The 18,016-nt window shown below is 37.2% G+C and overlaps 1 protein-coding gene and 1 long non-coding RNA gene across 12 annotated transcripts in view; one reads left to right on the top strand and one right to left on the bottom strand.

The window, feature by feature from the left end:
- SYT1 (synaptotagmin 1) overlaps window positions 1-18,016 on the top strand; it is a 615,410-nt gene that overhangs the window by 420,395 nt on the left and 176,999 nt on the right. The window lies entirely within an intron of this gene.
- The window catches only part of LOC147371304 (uncharacterized), a 213,901-nt gene that overhangs the window by 69,551 nt on the left and 126,334 nt on the right, over window positions 1-18,016 (bottom strand). For 3 of the 7 annotated variants that reach the window (XR_015163439.1, XR_015163440.1, XR_015163437.1), the window contains exon 2: window positions 758-799. The exons of the other annotated variants lie outside the window; for them this stretch is intronic. This is a non-coding gene — a long non-coding RNA (uncharacterized LOC147371304). The remainder of the gene's footprint in view (window positions 1-757; window positions 800-18,016) is intronic. 7 annotated transcript variants of the gene reach the window in all.

Raw genomic sequence — 18,016 nt, forward strand, 5'->3', positions numbered from 1 at the left:
TTAGTGTTGAAAATAGGAGCCCAAAAGAGAATTGCAGGCTTCGTTGGCCTGCAGAACCCCATAGCTGCAATCTGGGGAATTTTTTTAATTCTTTGCCATTGTGCTTGCTTTAGAATGGCATTTAAATTATTAAATCATTACCCTGTCAAGCATAAATACTTTGCCAACACTTGTGATTTCTGAGTTATCTGCGCTAAAATTGCAAGAATTCTACTGAATATTTTGATTAAGTCTGGTGATGAAAATGTGTATTTTTCTCATGCTTCAGTTCCAAGATCTTTAAAAGGGGTTGGTCAATAAACCAAACTCAATTTTTTTTATCCAAGAGATCTACACAACTGCTAATAGTAAGTATCCTTTCAGAAGATTCTTAACAATAGGAACCCTTCCAAAAATTTAATGCCAGTTACTTTGCCTGATACAAAAGAAAACTGCTATTCATTAATTGATGTTTCTTACTTATCATACATTTGAATTTTATCTCTGGGAGGCAACATTAGAAAACTTAAATTTTAGGATACTGTACTCTTTCCCTGTATATATCCGTGATTCACCTTTAAATTAACTTTGGGAAATCTCAGGTCTAAGCGTGCTAGTATAACTTTAGTACTCTTTCCACCAGAAACCACTTTACTAACGAAAATAGCTTCCAGCAACTTGTTAGAAGAGCCTCTGTGTGGCCATAGCCAAGATAAATGACCTTGAAGCCAAAATAAATGACTTTGAAGCCAAGATAAATGACCTTGTTGAATTTTACCTTATCAGGTATTTCATAGCTTGAATCAAAATTCAATTTTATCTGAAACAGAAGAAAATGTATTAAAGGTTAGAATAAGACAATAACTCACTTTTAACCTTGTAGACAAAGGTATATTAATTGACATGTGGAAAAACAGTCAACTTCTATCCTTCTAAAACTGCCAATCAGCATGTGTGATAGCTGGGCACTTGACTTTGATGATTAGCAGTCATGCATAAAGGTTAAAGTGCATATTAGTTTCATGGCTAGTACTAACTAAATCTACCATCCTGCCAATGGTTATTGCAACGAATCACACTTTTGGTGCAGAACAAACAGAAAACAGGAATCTGTTCTCATCCCACTGGAACATTACTGCTAAATGAACCAAGAAAGAAAGAAAAGCATCTCACTATTAACCTCCAGTACTTTTGGAAATGGATGTTCGTATCCACATCCTCTCTGATAGCCTGGGTTATGGCCTTGGAATGAAAATCCCTTGTTTTATACATAGTGGGTCAAAAGAGTAGGAAGAAAACTAACTCGAATGTCCACAATGACATGTGAATTTCCTCTGATGTTTAGCATTTTATTTCCCTAAGAGGGAGACTACTAAAAGGAAAAAAGGATCAATTCTCAAGAGGAAGCAAATTAAACAGTTAATAGAAAAAGACATTATCTTATTTTGCTATGAAAATAAACAAGACATCTCTTTCTCAGAAGATAACCAGCTTAAAGTACACACATTTCATATACCTACAAATTGGCATGTTTAAGAACACCACAGAATAATGATTCTGATTTACTTGGATTTTGTTAAGGCCATGTTTTAAGGCCAAAAAAGATGTCCTTTTCATTATAGGGGACTGGAATGCAAAAGTAGGAAGTCAAGAAACACCTGGAGTAATAGGCCTTGGAGTACAGAATGAAGCAGGGCAAAGGCTAACAGAGTTTGCCAAGAGAACACACTGGTCATAGCAAATACCCTCTTTCAACAACACAAGAGAAGACTCTACACATGGACATCACCAGATGGTCAACACCAAAATCAGACTGATTATATTCTTTGCAGCCAAAGATGGAGAAGCTCTATACAGTCAGGAAAAACAAGACTGGGAGCTGACTGTGGCTCAGATCATGAACTCCTTATGGAAAAATTCAGACTTAAATTGAAGAAAGTAGGGAAAACTACTAGACCATCCAGGTATGACCTAAATCAAATCCCTTATGATTATACAGTGGAAGTGAGAAATAGATTTAAGGGACTAGATCTGATAGACAGAGTGCCTGATGAACTATGGATGGAGGTTTGTGACATTGTACAGGAGACAGGGATCAAAACCATCCCCAAGAAAAAGAAATGTAAAAAGGAAAAATGGCTGTCTGAGGAGGCCTTACAAATAGCTGTGAAAAGAAGAGAAGCGAAAAGCAAAGAAGAAAAGGAAAGATATACCCATTTGAATGTAAAGTTCCAAAGAATACCAAGGAGAGATAAGAAAGCCTTCCTCAGAGATCAGTGCAAACAAATAGAGGAAAACAATAAAATGGGAAAGACTAGAGATCTTTTCAAGAAGATCAGAGATACCAAGGGAACATTTCATGCAAAGATGGGCACAATAAAGGACAGAAATGGTAGGGCCCTAACAGAAGCAGAAGATATTAAGAAGAGGTGGCAAGAATACACAGAAGAACTATACAAAAAAGATGTTCACAATCAGATAATCCTGATGATGTGATTAATCACCTAGAGCCAGACATCCTGGAATGTGAAGTCAAGTTGGCCTTAGGAAGCATCACTACGAACAAAGCTAGTGGAGGTGATGGAATTCCAGCTGAGCTACTTCAAATCCTGAAAGATGATGCTGTGAAAGTGCTGCACTCAACATGCCAGCAAATTTGTAAAACTCAGCAGTGGCCACAGGACTGGAAAAGGTCAGTTTTCATTCCAATCCCAAAGAAAGGCAATGCCAAAGAATGCTCAAACTACCGCACAAGTGCTCAAACATCTCACACACTGTTAAAGTAATACTCAAAATTCTCCAAGCCAGGCTTCAAAAATACATGAACTGTGAACTTCCAGATGTTCAAGGTGGATTTAGAAAAGGCAGAGGAACCAGAGATCAAATTGCCAACGTCCGCTGGATCATCAAAAAAGCAAGAGAGTTCCAGAAACACATCTATTTCTGCTTTATTGACTATGCCAAAGCCTTTGACTGTGTGGATCACAATAAACTGAAAAATTCTCAAAGAGATGGGAATATCAGACCACCTGACCTGCTTCCTGAGAAATCTGTATGTAGGTCAGGAAGCAACAGTTAGAACTGGACATGGAACAACAGACTGGTTCCAAATAGGAAAAGGAGAACGTCAAGGCTGTATACTGTCACCTCGCTTATTTAACTCTATGCAGAGTACATCGTGAGAAATGCTGGGCTTGATGAAGCACAAGCTGGAATCAAGACTGCCAGGAGAAATATCAATAACCTCAGATGTGCGCATGACACCACCCTTACGGCAGAAAGGGAAGAACTAAAGAGCCTCTTGATGAAAGTGAAAGAGGAGAGTGAGAAAGTTGGCTTAAAGCTCAACATTCACAAAACAAAGCTCATGGTATCCCATCAGTTCATGGCAAATAGATGAGAAAACAGTGGAAACAGTGGCTGACTTTTTTTTTTTTTTTTGGACTCCAAAATCACTGCAGATGGTGACTGCAGCCATGAAATTAGAAGATGCTTGCTCTTTGGAAGGAAAGTTATGACCAACCTAGACAGCATATTAAAAAGTAGAGACATTACTTTGCCAACAAAGGTCCATCTAGTCAAGGCTATGGTTTTTCCAGTGGTCATGTATGGATGTGAGAGTTGGACTATGAAGAAAGCTGAGTGCTGAAGAAATGATGCTTTTGAACTGTGGTGTTGGAGAAGACTCTTGAGAGTCCCTTGGACTGCAAGGAGATCCAACCAGTCTATCCTAAAAGAGATCAGTCCTGAGTGTTCATTGGAAGGACTGATGTTAAAGCTGAGACTCCAATACTTTGGCCACCTGATGCAAAGAACTGACTCATTGGAAAAGACCCTGATACCGGGAAAGATTGAAGGCAGGAGAAGGGGACAACTGAGGATGAGATGGTTGGATGTCATCCCCGACTCAATGGACATGAATTTGAGTAAACTCTGGGAGTTGGTGATGGACAGGGAGGCCTGGCGTGCTGCGATTCATGGGGTCGCAAAGAGTTGAACACGACTGAACCTGAACTGAACTGAACCGAAGGCCAATTTGACTGTAACACTGAAAGTTCAAATTGCTGTTAAGATTTCACTATAATGTTACTGCAGTTCTCTTAGGAATCAAGAGTTAAGTCTACAAAGTTCCTAAGAACACTTATGTAAAAGCATAAGGAAATGGGCAGGAATTTAAAAAAACAAAACAAAAAACACTTTACTTCATGCAGAGTTTTCCTCTTGAGAAGAGAGGAAGTGCAATCAGAAGTGATCCTGTGTGGCCTCTGCAGTCATCATCTTATAAGTTTTTCAGCTTGGTGTGAGGTAAATGGACCTCACACTTTATTCCTTTTTGCTTGACTTAAATTGTAATAATGTTGGAAAGAATTAAAGTCCATGTAGTATCATGTGAATATTCATAATGAAAAAAGCTGAATATAAAATTGCATGTGCTGTCACAGTACACACAATATTCCCTATATATTGTGTACTGATGAGGAAAGGAAAGATATAAAGAAGTGACTTCATAAAGTAACAGAATTATGAGCCATTTGTATGGAAATTTTGAGAGAGGTGATGTGAAAGTTCAGTGATCAATAAAGGGAAAACAGAATCTGAAGAAAATGGAAACTTCTTTCACATAAAATGACGGAAATGTTCAGTAGAAATCAATTTAAACATTCAGCATCTAGCCAGTTTGAACCTGGGGTTTTTCTTTCTCCTCTCTCCTGTCTGTATTCATTCGATCATTTTACATTCTTCCCATTAAGAAAAATTCTTCTTTTCACATGAACACCAGGAGTGAACATTTAGAGTTGTACAAGAACATGTAATTCAGACTTCTAAATTTAAAACAAGGTGAAAGTACATCCACAGTTTTTATATATTATAGACACAATAACTGGCATTCAATTGAATTTCCTATTTATTATATATTCTGAATTTTATATATTCTAACACTTGTAGGCTTAAAGGTTAAATGAGGCATGTAAAATAAGAGAGCGATTAAGTAAAAGGAGAATTTCTCACTTCTGTCATAACTGTGCCATTTTAAAAAGCTCAGCTTTCTTTTCCAAAAGGACTTGATTATATGGAGATATAGGAGGCAAGGAGCAAAAACAACTAAGATTTAGAAATACTTATTTTTCCTACAGGGATTCGCAGCCAGAAAGCAAAACTTGCTGACTCTAATTGGGAAAAAGATTTTTCTTTGTTTTAATGTCACTGTTCCTTATTTTCCATGGCCTTGGATAAATTCAAATGCATCGTTGTTTTGGTAAAATTCGGAGTAGAACTTCTCATTTATCTGCTATAGTTCTGTTGGATTTACTTCATTTTGATCAATTTCAGTCAAGTTCTCTTGGATGCTTTGAATTTGGCAAGTATTCTAAATGAGTATCTTGTCACGACTAGTTGAAGTAAATAAGCATTTAGAGAAAAAAGCTATTTCATTGAACCGCAAAGAAAAGGAATTTCAAAGACTTTGTTGGTTTTCTCCTACTCATAATAATGCAGTTTTAATAGTACAGAAATCTTCTGAGAAGAAATTTTTATTGGTGGCTTACTTCACATGCATACACACCAAAATGCCTTCAGAAACTGATGCCCAAGGTGCTCCCTCAGAAAACCACAAACACCATAAAATTCCATTTGGATGCAATGCTACTTAAGAAATTCAGGTTTAATTAGGAGTTTGGAATTAATATATACACACTAGTGTATATAAAATAATCAACAAGGACTTGCTGTATAGAAAAGGGAACTATACTCAGTATTTTGTAATAACTTACAAGGGAAAAGACTTTGAAAAGGAATATATTTATGTATAACTGAATTACTGTGCTGTATACCTGAAATTAACATGACATTGTACAATCAACTAATACTTCAATAAAAAATAAAATTTAGCTTAAAAAATCATATTTATGGAATCAAAATGTAAGCATTTTAAAATCAGTCTTGATACCCATAAAGTGACAGCAACTCTACAAGGTTCATAAAATGAACGGTAAGAGAAAATTCTGCTTTGTTCTGGTAGTTCCATTTTTCTACACTAAAACTGCATCTCATGCCTAGGATGGTGCTAAGCCATGAGCACCTCACCTTTCCCAGGTTTTAATTCTCTCATGTGGCTGAGATCCTTCTTGTAAATCCTAAATCCCATTTTATTTTCCTCTACTCCATACTTCTCAATGATCAAATATTCAAAAGCTTAAATTAAGGACTCTTCATATGTAAATGCTGGATCATTTTCCTAAGGGAAAAATGTAATATTCTGTTTTTATAGAAATATCTTATTTTTCCCCATAGACCTAGGTCTCAAGCCATCCTGTTAAAGGGAAAGAGAAGTAATTTTATTATATTACAATATCTGACCATATTATGAGGTCAAAGCATAGAGTCTCACTTTGACGATCATCTAGTAATTCCCTCTAGCTGGAGAAACTCTGCTTACTGAAATCATCTTGAACCACTCAGCATGGCCCAGGGGTCACCCCACTGTTAGGGCCTGAGCCTCCGTGGGCAGTCCCTCACATCCCCTCTCCTGCCTGCCCCTGTTTGAGGCGCCAAAAGCCTTGGTGCTCAGTAGTCTTCTAGTAATATGCAGTTTTCCCTGGGAGAGGGAGGGAGTGAGAGTAGCGGTTAATAGATTCAATAGATGGGGTTATAGAGAATGGATAAAACAAGATCCTACTGTATAGAATAGGAAACAATATATTCAATATCCTATGATAAATCATAAATGGAAAATATGAAAAATATATATGTGTATGTATGTAACTGAATCACTTTGCTGTACAGCAGAAATTAGCAACATTGCAAACCAACTACAGTTCAAGATTTTTTTTTTAATATGCAGGTTTCTCAAACAGGAATTAATATACTTTAAGACCACACGCTTAAAACCCAGCGAGACAGTATAAGTGATGTCCAGGCATCATTTCTTGACAGCCTTCGTTGCCTCTAAGATTTCATGATCTGTATCAGATCTACTTTTTTTTTTTTTTTTTGATTCAGTTAGGTTTTTATTTATTTATTTATTTTAATTTAATTTTATTTTTAAACTTTACAATATTGTATTAGTTTTGCCAAATATCTAAATGAATCCGCCACAGGTACACCCGCGTTCCCCATCCTGAACCCTCCTCCATCCTCCCTCCCCTACCCTCCCTCTGGGTCGTCCCAGTGCACCAGCCCCAAGCATCCAGTACCATGCATCGAACCTGGACTGGCGACTCGTTTCATACATGATATTATACATGTTTCAATGCTATTCTCCCAAATCTCTCCACCCTCTCCCTCCCCCACAGAGTCCATAAGATCTACTGTTTTTAAAATTTTCAGTCTATATTGATACTTAAAGCTAAGAGATTTCTACTTCTCTGACCCCAATATGTTCAATCTCCTCTGTTACATTCTGTTTATTTTTGTTCATTCTCCCTTCATGGAAAACAGAAAACAGGTCCTTAATTCCCTCATAAGTCCCACTGACTAAAAAGATTTAAATGTCTTCTTTATTTGATGCTGGGTTAACTCCAAATTATCTATATTCCTTCCAACTTGTAGCAATTACATTGGGCCAATTTTCTTTTCTTTTAATTTTTGAGAGGCAAAGAGAACCAGATCTTTAGAGGGAGCACAGCAGGTTTCATATAGTTTTATTACTTGGGTCTAATCATTTTAAACATGTTACCAAGAAATACTTTCCGCATGAAAAGTATTACAGTTTTTGAACAAAACTTGATACATATTTCTTTTCCTATAAAATGGGAAAGAGAATTAGCATTTACTAAACTTCATTTGTGTGCCAAGTGTCAGATGGTGATATCTCATGGAATTTTCTTGATTCTTACTGTGGTGTTATTAGTCCCACTTCTCACATAGAGAAATAGGAGGCTCAAAGAAGAAAAAGACTAGCAGTACTTAAAACACAGTATTCTCTGACTGTACACCTCAACTACCTTTTAGTATACCATTATGAGTTGAAGTAATATATAGCATTATAATTGATATTTCATGATTCTACTGTTTCAGTTATTCCATTTCACATTTATTAAAATTCACACAAAAACATTTGTCTTAATGAAAAATCAAATTGTATTGACATATAAGCAGCCAAAATAACTGCTCTATGAGGAAAATTAATCCAAATCTATTCACATTTAGAAAGGTAAAACTCTTGGGTGTTGCTTTAGAATAGCAATCAAATAATCATTATGTTTCAGCCATGTCAGAAACTTATTTTCCATTATGGTATATTAATTGTGATTCTGATTAGTTGTGTTGACAAGACTTTTTCTCCTTATGCTTGGCATTTTTTCCAAGAAACCTATTTTGTTTTATACCATAGTTGGACTTTTGCCTAGAGAACCACAAAATCACTCAAAATGAACACCATCTCATCTTCCTGAAGGAAAACACTTCTGTCTGACGCCAGCCTCATGGCTCTCCCCTAATATTTTCTCAGCCGTAGGTGTTAACATCTGCTGTTGTAAAATCTTTGGTTTTGGTTGGGGTAGACTGGGGTGAGGACCAGAGCCAAGATCACTTTTTACATTAAACATTATGTAATCATGCCACATGTCCAATTACAAAGATGACTGAAACTTTACAAAACAATCTGCTTCTTTAAGCTCATCTTAATTATTTTCACATTTGTATTTTTGCAATTTACCTAAGATTCTCACCCAAACAACCCTTAAGTAAAGCAACTGACACCCTTCTCACAATTGAGGAGCCAGGAGGTGAAAATGCTTTTGATGCCTCCTCCTTTGCACTGTTGAAGCCGAGATGGCTCTTCAGCTCTTCTGGAAATGCACGCAACTCTTAGACCACTTACAAGCTCCCCACCACCCCCTATCCCGTTTCACTATTTAGATGGCTGCTCAGAGACAATCAGAAAAAGTGCCAAAGAACATATCACCTCAAAATAGCTTCCCCAAACTCTGTACTGTATTCTTCCCTCTCTTGACGCCTCCACATTATCCTATATGCACAAGAGGAGGCAGCGTGAATGGAAAAAAGAAAACCAAGGCACAAGGCTTGTGCTTGTGCTTGTGCTTCATGTGCTTCATGTGCTTCATGTGCTTCAAGAAGGAGCAAGGGTGACGTTAGGGTCCCTGGGTGCAAAGTGGGGCTGACCCGAGTTATCACACACAGGGTCACTTGCTGCCCCTTGTGCAATGTCCATAAAATGCATTCCTGGTTTTGTTCTAGTTGTCTCAATGCATGATAGAACCTCTAAGACCACTGATTAAAGAAATGACTTAGTGCAATCAATTGCCACTTTTAAGTCAGTGAGCTATCCTTCTGAGATTAGTGGGATGCTTTTTCAAAAGGAGATAACACTCTCCATTCTTTTTTTTTTCCCCCCTCAAGATACTTATGATGATCTGTTTTGTGTTCAGTGCTATATTTTCTTCCTTTCTGTCCATCAATATTTAATTTAAACATCTTTTTTCAGAGATAATAGTTTGACCTTTAGTCAAAAAGATTTACCCACATCAGTTCACAGATTTCTCCAATTTTTATAATTTCATTTGAAATCATTAAGATGAATTTCAAATATAAAATTTATATTGCTTGAAAGGCATTTGCCTCAATATGTTAAGTAATGGATCTACTATCCTTTTCCAAAGAATCTTAGAAGGCCACTGTCTAGTAAGATAATTCTATTTCTTCCAGGCAGTATCTGGACTTAGTGACCCTCCAAGGGTACATGTTAACATTGCAATATTTGCACAGCAACCAGGATCTTGACTTTGATGGTTGCTGCTGCTGCTAAGTTACTTCAGTCGTGTCCGACTCTGTGCAACCCCATAGACAGAAGCCCACCAGGCTCCCCCGTCCCTGGGATTCTCCAGGCAAGAACACTGGAGTGGGTTGCCATTTCCTTCTCCAATACATGAAAATGAAAAGTGAAAGTGAAGTCACTCAGTCGTGTCTGACTCTGTGCAACCCCATAGATGGCAGCCCACCAGGCTCCTCTGTCCATGGGATTTTCCAGGCAAGAGTACTGGAGTGGGGTGCCATTGCCTTCTCCGGACTTTGATGGTTACAACATAAGCAAAACACTGTGGGGGGTGGGGAACACAGCCATCCCTTCCATTAAGTTCCATAGCCTTCAGTCTTCAAAGAAAGTCCTCTAGCTATTTCACTATTTTACTAAATCATAATGTCAGCTAATTTTCAATTCTAGTCAAAATCATCAAAAGAAAACTATAGGCTCCTAACTTTATTTTCTTGAAAATAATGAGCAAAGCCAGAAGAAAATAAAGGTTTTCTATAAATGAATATGACATTGGAATGATTTAAATAGTAAATGACCAAAAATTATGATCCTAGGTAAGTTTAAATCCTAACATTGTTGATTGATTTGAAATAAGAATCATCAACAATTGGATTAGTACAAACAGCTCAATGTTCAAAAGACTGAGCTTGAGACTGGGTCATGGTTTTTTCCCAGAATCTTAGGACAGTCATATTATTTTGGGTACTTCAGATTTACCATCTATGAATGAAGATAATATTGCCTAAATGAAATAATAAACCCAACTGTTTTATAAATTATTCAGTGGAAACAAATGGTGTAAGATCAAAGTTTGTTCTTAATAGAAATTGATCATTATAATTTAAATGTGTATGTAAGTAATTACTGAACGTAATGCTGAATTCAAGATAGCTTTTCAATCACTTACAATACTTGGCTAATTTTTAAGGAGAAAGAAAAACAGCATTCAAGAGCATGTTGAACTATAGAATGGGGAGCGACTTCAAGCAAAATCTACCATTCTGCCAGTAGAAAGAGTAAAAAATCCTTCCACTGATTTCTTTACTGCTATATTAAAACATTTACCTCAGGAAGTGTTGGCTGGATTGACAAATTATTGAAAATGCAAAGTAGTACATGTTTATTTCCATTAATACAAATTTAATATTATCCTAATGCTGCTTGCAATATTTGAATAGCATAACCATTTGTTGGCTGCTGCAGTTCTGAGGGACTATTATTTATTCTCCCCCAAAGTATGATTTATGCATTCTATTATTTACCCATGAATAGCTTGATCACTACCAAAATGCTTTGCCTTTCAGTTTTTTTGACAGCAATCTTGATTTTAGAATGTTACCCTGACATTCTAATATAGTGTTAAGACAGAAAACATTGAGTATACTGGGAGTTGTATAATGCATACAAAATTACTTGTTTTTCATCTTTTATCTAACCTAAATTTTAGAACTTGTTTTCTCAGCCAAGTTTTAAGCATTTAAGTTGTGAAATTTAATAGGAATTGCTGGCAAATAATACTGACATTTAAACTTTCCTTCATATTATTTCCCATTCTAAGTACTCTGTATGTCATAAATGTACATATCACAAATCAGAGTTTATATAATTATTTCCTTGCTTCACCCAGCTCCCTTGTTACAGATAGTGAAACAAGTTCAGGAAGTCTAAATAACTTGATGAAATTGATTTGGTAATTTAAGTGGCACGATCTATGTTATATCTGATGTTGCCCAGTTATTATAATTATTATCAGTATCTTTTGACACATGATTTTATTGATTTGGTATAAACAATTAAAAATGATTTCAGTCAAAAGAATCCAGACAGTAACATATAAGTATGTTCACAAAACTAAACTCTTCTTAGCAGTTTAGTGAATATTTGCTCATTTCTATATAGAATGACAGAATATATAAGAGCATGAAAATTAAACCCCAATGACTTAAGTATTATCCCACTCTAAAAGAAATCACATTATAGAAACCATAGTTCAAATCCTCAGTGTTCTGATCTATAAAATGGAGATCTACTTATGGTATCTACTTTAGCTACTCTACAATTTGGCTTTTAGGGTCAAATCAGTTGAGGTAATGTGAAAGTGTCACAAAACGCAAGAACTTTATAAATGAGAGGTTGAATGAGGAGATACTGCAGAGACTTGATATAAGAAAAGGAAAACCATATCAGCATCACTAGTACAATTTTAAGAGAAACTTTGAAGGGGATATACAACATAAAAACTATTTAGAAAAAATAATTGACAGGAAAAAATGAGCCAGTTTGCTGCTTTTTCCATAGTCTGCCTAGAATTAAAAAAATAAAGGATGCTTGCACAGATTTTCTAAATAATCTAGAAAAGTTGATACGTCTTTGAAGTCTTAACAGGATTTAATCTGTAATTTTTTTTAAAGTGTGTGTTTTACACATATATATGGAATTCAGAAAGATGGTGACGATAACCCTGTATGTGAGACAGCAAAAGAGACACAGATGTATAGAACAGTCTTTTGGACTCTGTGGGAAAGGGTGAGGGCGGGATGATATGGGAGAATGGCATTGTAACATGTATATTATCATATGTGAAACGAATCACCAGTCCAGGTTCAATGCATGATACAGGGTGCTCGGGGCTGGTGCACTGGGACGACCCAGAGGGATGGGATGGGGAGGGCGATGGGAGGGGGGTTCAGGATGGGGAACACGTGTACACCCATGGCGGATTCATGTCAATGTATGGCAAAAACCACCACAATATTGTAAAGTAAAAAAATAATAATAAATAAAACTGAAAAAAATAAATAAATAAAGAGTGTGTTTTAGTTTCAACAAGGTGTCCCAGGAGCCAGGCCCTCACTATGTGTAAAAAGTATTTGAAGAAGGTTGTCTCCACCTCTGATTATACTTTCATTTATTCAGTAAGCATTTCTTAAGACTTACCATGTACCCAGACCAACTGATACTTCATAGAAGATAATAGTATCCCTCTTCATATAGCATCTTCATGTTGAAGAGACAAATAACAAAGATACTAGAAACCGTGGATCAAGATGTGATAATGCAAGTCAGAAGGCATAAATGAATGTGGATGAGAGACAATGTAAATGCCCCTGCGTGGTATTACTCAGGGGGTGGACATTTGGAGGAAGTCTAATGGTCGTCATTCAGAGGAAGAAATGACTGAGTTTAGCTGAGTTTAATGAGGAGCGTAAAGGGGATTCTACGTTCTTAGTGGAGATTTGCCAGAAACTACAAAAACCAACATCTGTGCAGGACTTTGACAACTGCTCACTGTTGCAGTGCTTCAAAGCATGAGCTCTGCACAGAAGAAAAATCATAATTAAAAGGAAAAAACAGATATATAAAAAGTCACCATATACACAACTGACCAGCATAGGGGAAACCCTGTCAAAAGCCAGAAACAGGAAATCAAGGGTCATGGGAGCTGTAACTAAAAGTGGAAGTTCACATCCGAGAACCAGGAAACAAAAAGATAATGCTACAAATTGAGAATTGGACAGATCAAACTGCCATGGGGAGAAACAGATTGAGTCAAACAGAGAAAACAACAGTTGGAGAGGAAAATTAATAAGTGCAGTCTGCAGCAGCAGCAGTCCGTTGGATCATCAAGGAAAAAATGTCCTGTGGAGAGCTAGACAAGCAAGCAGCTTTGTTTTCACTGTTGTCTACCTGTCACTTTGTATAGTAACGGAATTAATGAACCTGACTCTTTGCTTTCATGACTGGAAAGACTCGAAAGTCCTGCCCTTCTTCGCTCATGCGTGGCAACCACACAGTTCTCCTGTCAGTACAATCAAATCTCTCCAAGTTACAGGGCATTCTAAAAATGCAGTGTTTGCTCCTAGAATACTAAACAGGAAGTATGGGGGAGGAGGGGATCCTTCCAAACAGCAGATAATAAAGGCAACGGTCCTTTTGTTTGTTTCTTCTGTTATAAAAGAGCATAGGGAAGCAGGGAACATATCTGCCCATTCAGCTGACATTATTTTATCATAATTGTATTTCATCCTAATAATATTAAATTGCTGAGTAAAGAAACAAATAGACTCTCAACTATTGAATTATCCCAAAGTTAACAACAGGTGCCATGTTCAATTCTTGGAATAGTCTTTTTTCTTGGCCATCTTTGCCAACGACAGAAAACAGATTAAATACATGGTTGACCTAATTCAAAGCATCAAAATAAAATCAAATATTAATTGGACTGAAATCCAAGAGAGGCTTATTTTGAAGCCCTTACGTATCAAGGTCAAGAAGAAAGTCAGCTTCTACCAGGGAAGAACAATCTGAGACATAATTCTTTATTAGTTTTGAACTTAGAAATCAAAACTCAAGAAAGACATGCTGCAAATGTTACAAGATAAATGGATTTCCCTTTAACCAGGAAACTGTGTTGTCCACAGCATGATTGAAAAATGTTACGAACTTCCAAGGGCTTCAGCACTGATTAGCCCGTGAATTGCTTTCACATCTGCCAACTTACCTGGCAACCCTCCATGTTTACCAACACACTTCTCCCTGGACCCAGCAGACAGCAAGCTCCTGAGCTGATTCTGGAGCCTTATCTAAATCCCCTGAAAGTTGTGCAGGGCCCTTATCTCTGCCTAAAGACTCAACATCATTTTCCATGTCACATTTCAGACTGTCCAATATCATGAAGATATGGATGACTTGGCCTTATCATTGATAGCTGACAATTATTGCAGACATTTTATAAAATTAGTTATTTGATCAATATCTGTGCAGATAAAATGGCCTTGAGTCAACTAACTTTGGGTAATGACTGAGCCTTGCTAAAGCAAGAAATATCCATGACCTTAATCAGTTGTCAGCAGGGACTGAATTTGTTCAGCAGCACAGTGCATTTTAAATCAACGAATAGAGGTTCTGGTTAAAAAAAGAAAAAATCAGCAATGTGTAGGTTGTGATTTCCTGTCTATCAAAGCAATGTATTTTACTGAAGTCTTATTTTGTGTTAAGTTTTTTAAGCATATGTGAACAAAGAAACTGATTTCCTATTTTATTAAGTTTTAAAGTTTTTAAAAGCAATTTTAAGCTAGTGCTCATTAGACAAGTAGAATAAGATTGCTGTGACCATATAAAATTAGAATCTAACAAAAGGCACCATTTAATTTGGCATTTAACATGCTGATATTGTTCACAATTGCTTCACTTCTATTAATCAAATCTGCCCAACTGGACTGTAAGTTGATTAAGTAAATTCTTTCAAACTTCTTCACTGTTCCTCCAATGTGTTGAGAATTACTGCATTGAATAGACATTCAAGTGGATGAATGAATGATTGAGCCTCTCTCTGACGTTATTTTTCACACAATGCTGCTGATGCTAAGTTGCTTCAGTCGTGCCCGACTCTGTGCGACCCCATAGACGGTAGCCCACCAGGCTCCCCCCTCCCTGGGATTCTCCAGGCAAGAGTACTGGAGTGGGGTGCCATTGCCTTCTCCGTTTCACACAATACATCCCCCTCAAAAAGCCACCGTTAGTTGACTCCTGGCTTCCCTGGTGGCTCAGATGGTAAAGAATCCACCTGCAAAGTGGGAGACCTAGGTTTGATCCCTGGGTTGGGAAGATCCCCCTGAGGAAGACATGGCAACCCACTCCTGTACTCTTGCCTGGAGAATCCCCATGGACAGAGGAGCCTGGCGGGCTACAGTCCATGGGGTCACAAAGAGTCGGTCTCAACTGAGACTTATCACAGCACAGCTGACTCCAGTCAATGACTTGGATCATTTTTACAGCACATTTATACAGACACATTTCCCAGTTTGGTTTTTGTCAGGGGTTCATACTGAAAAGCTAAACAGAACTGTGTTAGAGGAAATGTGAAATGTGTTCTAACAAAGGCAATTCTGAAGGTTATTTGTGTTTACTTCAAGGAAATGTCTTTCCATTTACTATGATTTTTAAAAATCTAAACATAGATTTATATCTGTGTCTTATTGAGAGTTTTGTTTATCAAGATAGTCACTGGGTAAAAAGTTTGATTAAAAGGAGTCTAAAGCTCAAAGGAAAGGAAGGAGAAAAGAACAAAGAGAAGGAGGGAGTCAAATAGGAAGGGAGGGAGTCAGGAAGGGAAAGAGGGAAGGAAAAAACTGAAATTCCCCAAATGCTATTTTCACTGTGTAACATGGAAGGCTTCTGAGCTCACCTCAAGACTCACCTCCCAGATGAAGCCATCCTTGAACTCTAGGACTTTTATCTTACTCTTCTCTAACCTGCCACCTACAGAGCCCATCTAATGCAGTGAATTCCTGTGTTTAACTTGTATTGCCTCCTGTCTCGGACAGTTTTTTCCTGGGAGTTAGTTTTCATAAGCTCTTGGAGAAAGGGGCCCATCTTCTCTGTGTTTTGTTTCTGCCACCACTTCCAGCATTGTATAAGCACACCGCAGGTTGCCAAGAAGAAATAAGTGAAATGTTGTGCTCAGTCGTGTCCAACACTTTGTGACCCCATGGACTGTAGCCCACCAGGCTCCTCTGTGCATAGATTTCCCAGCCAAGACTACTGGAACAGGTTGCCATTCCCTTAGCCCACATCTACACTGGTCAGTCAGTTCAGTCACTCAGTCATGTCTGACTCTTTGTGACCCCATGGACTGCAGCACGCCAGGCTTCCCTGTCCATCACCAACTCCCAGAGCTTACTTAAAATCATGTCCATCAAGTCGGTGATGCCATCCAACCATCTCATCTTCTGTTGTCCCCTTCTCTTCCTGCCTTCAATCTTTCCCGGCATCAGGGTCTTTTCCAATGAATCAGTTCTTCCCAACAGGTGGCCAAAGTATTGTATGCATACATTGGTAAGCAGCTGGTAGGCATATATTGATATGCAGATTTGGTAGGCAGATTAGTACGCCTACATTGGTAGGAAGATTCTTTTTTACCACTAGCACCAGAAATAAAAGGTTAGATGACCAAATAAAGAATACATTCTCCCTAACTCACTAATCTTGAGTTTTATTCTGATGCTCTAGAATAGGAGTTTTTAATTCAGAATCCAGTGGTCTTGTTGATCTAGGGAACTGTGATTTCCACAAGAGTACCACACTTCCCCAGTTGTGTGGAAATTTTAAAACATATATATACATACTTCCCCATCAAGAATTCAAAGCTTTAGTCATATGCTAAAAGGAGAATACAACTCAAAGGGGGCTTACAACCACCATTCTAAAGAGTGAAGAAAAATAAGCTTAATACCCAGAAGCCAAAGATGGATGATCTTTGAAGCCATTTCAGGCTATAATGAGAAATTCTTCATTCTGATCTTTGAGTGGTGGGTTTAATCTTAAGTCGTATTCTGAATCACCTCATACACTATTTCAAATTTTGCATTTAACATTCTGTCTCCAGAGGTGGTTAATGAGTATATTAATTCACATATTTTCAGAACTTTTTGCCATTTGCATTCTTTAATTTAGGAAAATCTTTAAAATGCAAGGCTTTTTTGCCAAGTTTTGAAAAATTATCCTTTTATGTTTTTACTAATTACTTATAGTCTAAAAGCGAAGCTTGAAAAATATAGGTTATTTTTCTTGCTGATTAGGAGCAGAGTTATTATTTTTCTATGATATTCTGCGTCTTACATCAATATATTATGATATAGAAAGATGGCTTGTATGGGGTAAACCTAGAAGTTGGCAAATTCTTCAATAAATGTTAAAATTAGGTTTTATATAAATGATTCATAAAATGAATTACACAGACCTTAGGGCAGTGGGGAGGCACTCATATGACAAATAGAGATATATGAAAGGTAAAAAATTCTTTAAAATATTGCTGAATTTTTACAGTGGCCATAGCAATGATATCACCTGTGTATCTTGAGGCTCTTGGCTCAAATACCAAGGACTGATGTAAATATATAAGCTTACATTTCCCAGAGAGGAAAATACTGTCCATCTTGTAAAAGAGATAAGTTTTTAAGGTTGTTTCTTAATACAATTAATGGAAATGGAATGGAGAACAAATGTAGAACAGCCCTAGAAAGTGAAATCAAGGCAGAAAGACAAAACCAGTTAAGTTTTGCCCTTGATTAAAACTTGAACCCAATGAGCCAACCCACCAAAAGTTTGCCAGCCTAGGCGATTGCAGTAGCTAACTAGAAATAAAGGAGAGAATCAGAGCCTAGGGCATGGAATTGAGTAGCTGACCTACAGCAAAAAATGTGGGGGTATGGTGGGCCTCAGGAACTGTCCAGTTCCCTCCTGCTTGAGGTCAAGAATATAGAA

Source organism: Bos grunniens, chromosome 5 (assembly GCF_055505025.1).
Source record: "Bos grunniens cultivar Pamir isolate PY7600 chromosome 5, Bosgru_T2T1.0, whole genome shotgun sequence".
NCBI classification, from domain to species: Eukaryota; Metazoa; Chordata; class Mammalia; order Artiodactyla; family Bovidae; genus Bos; species Bos grunniens.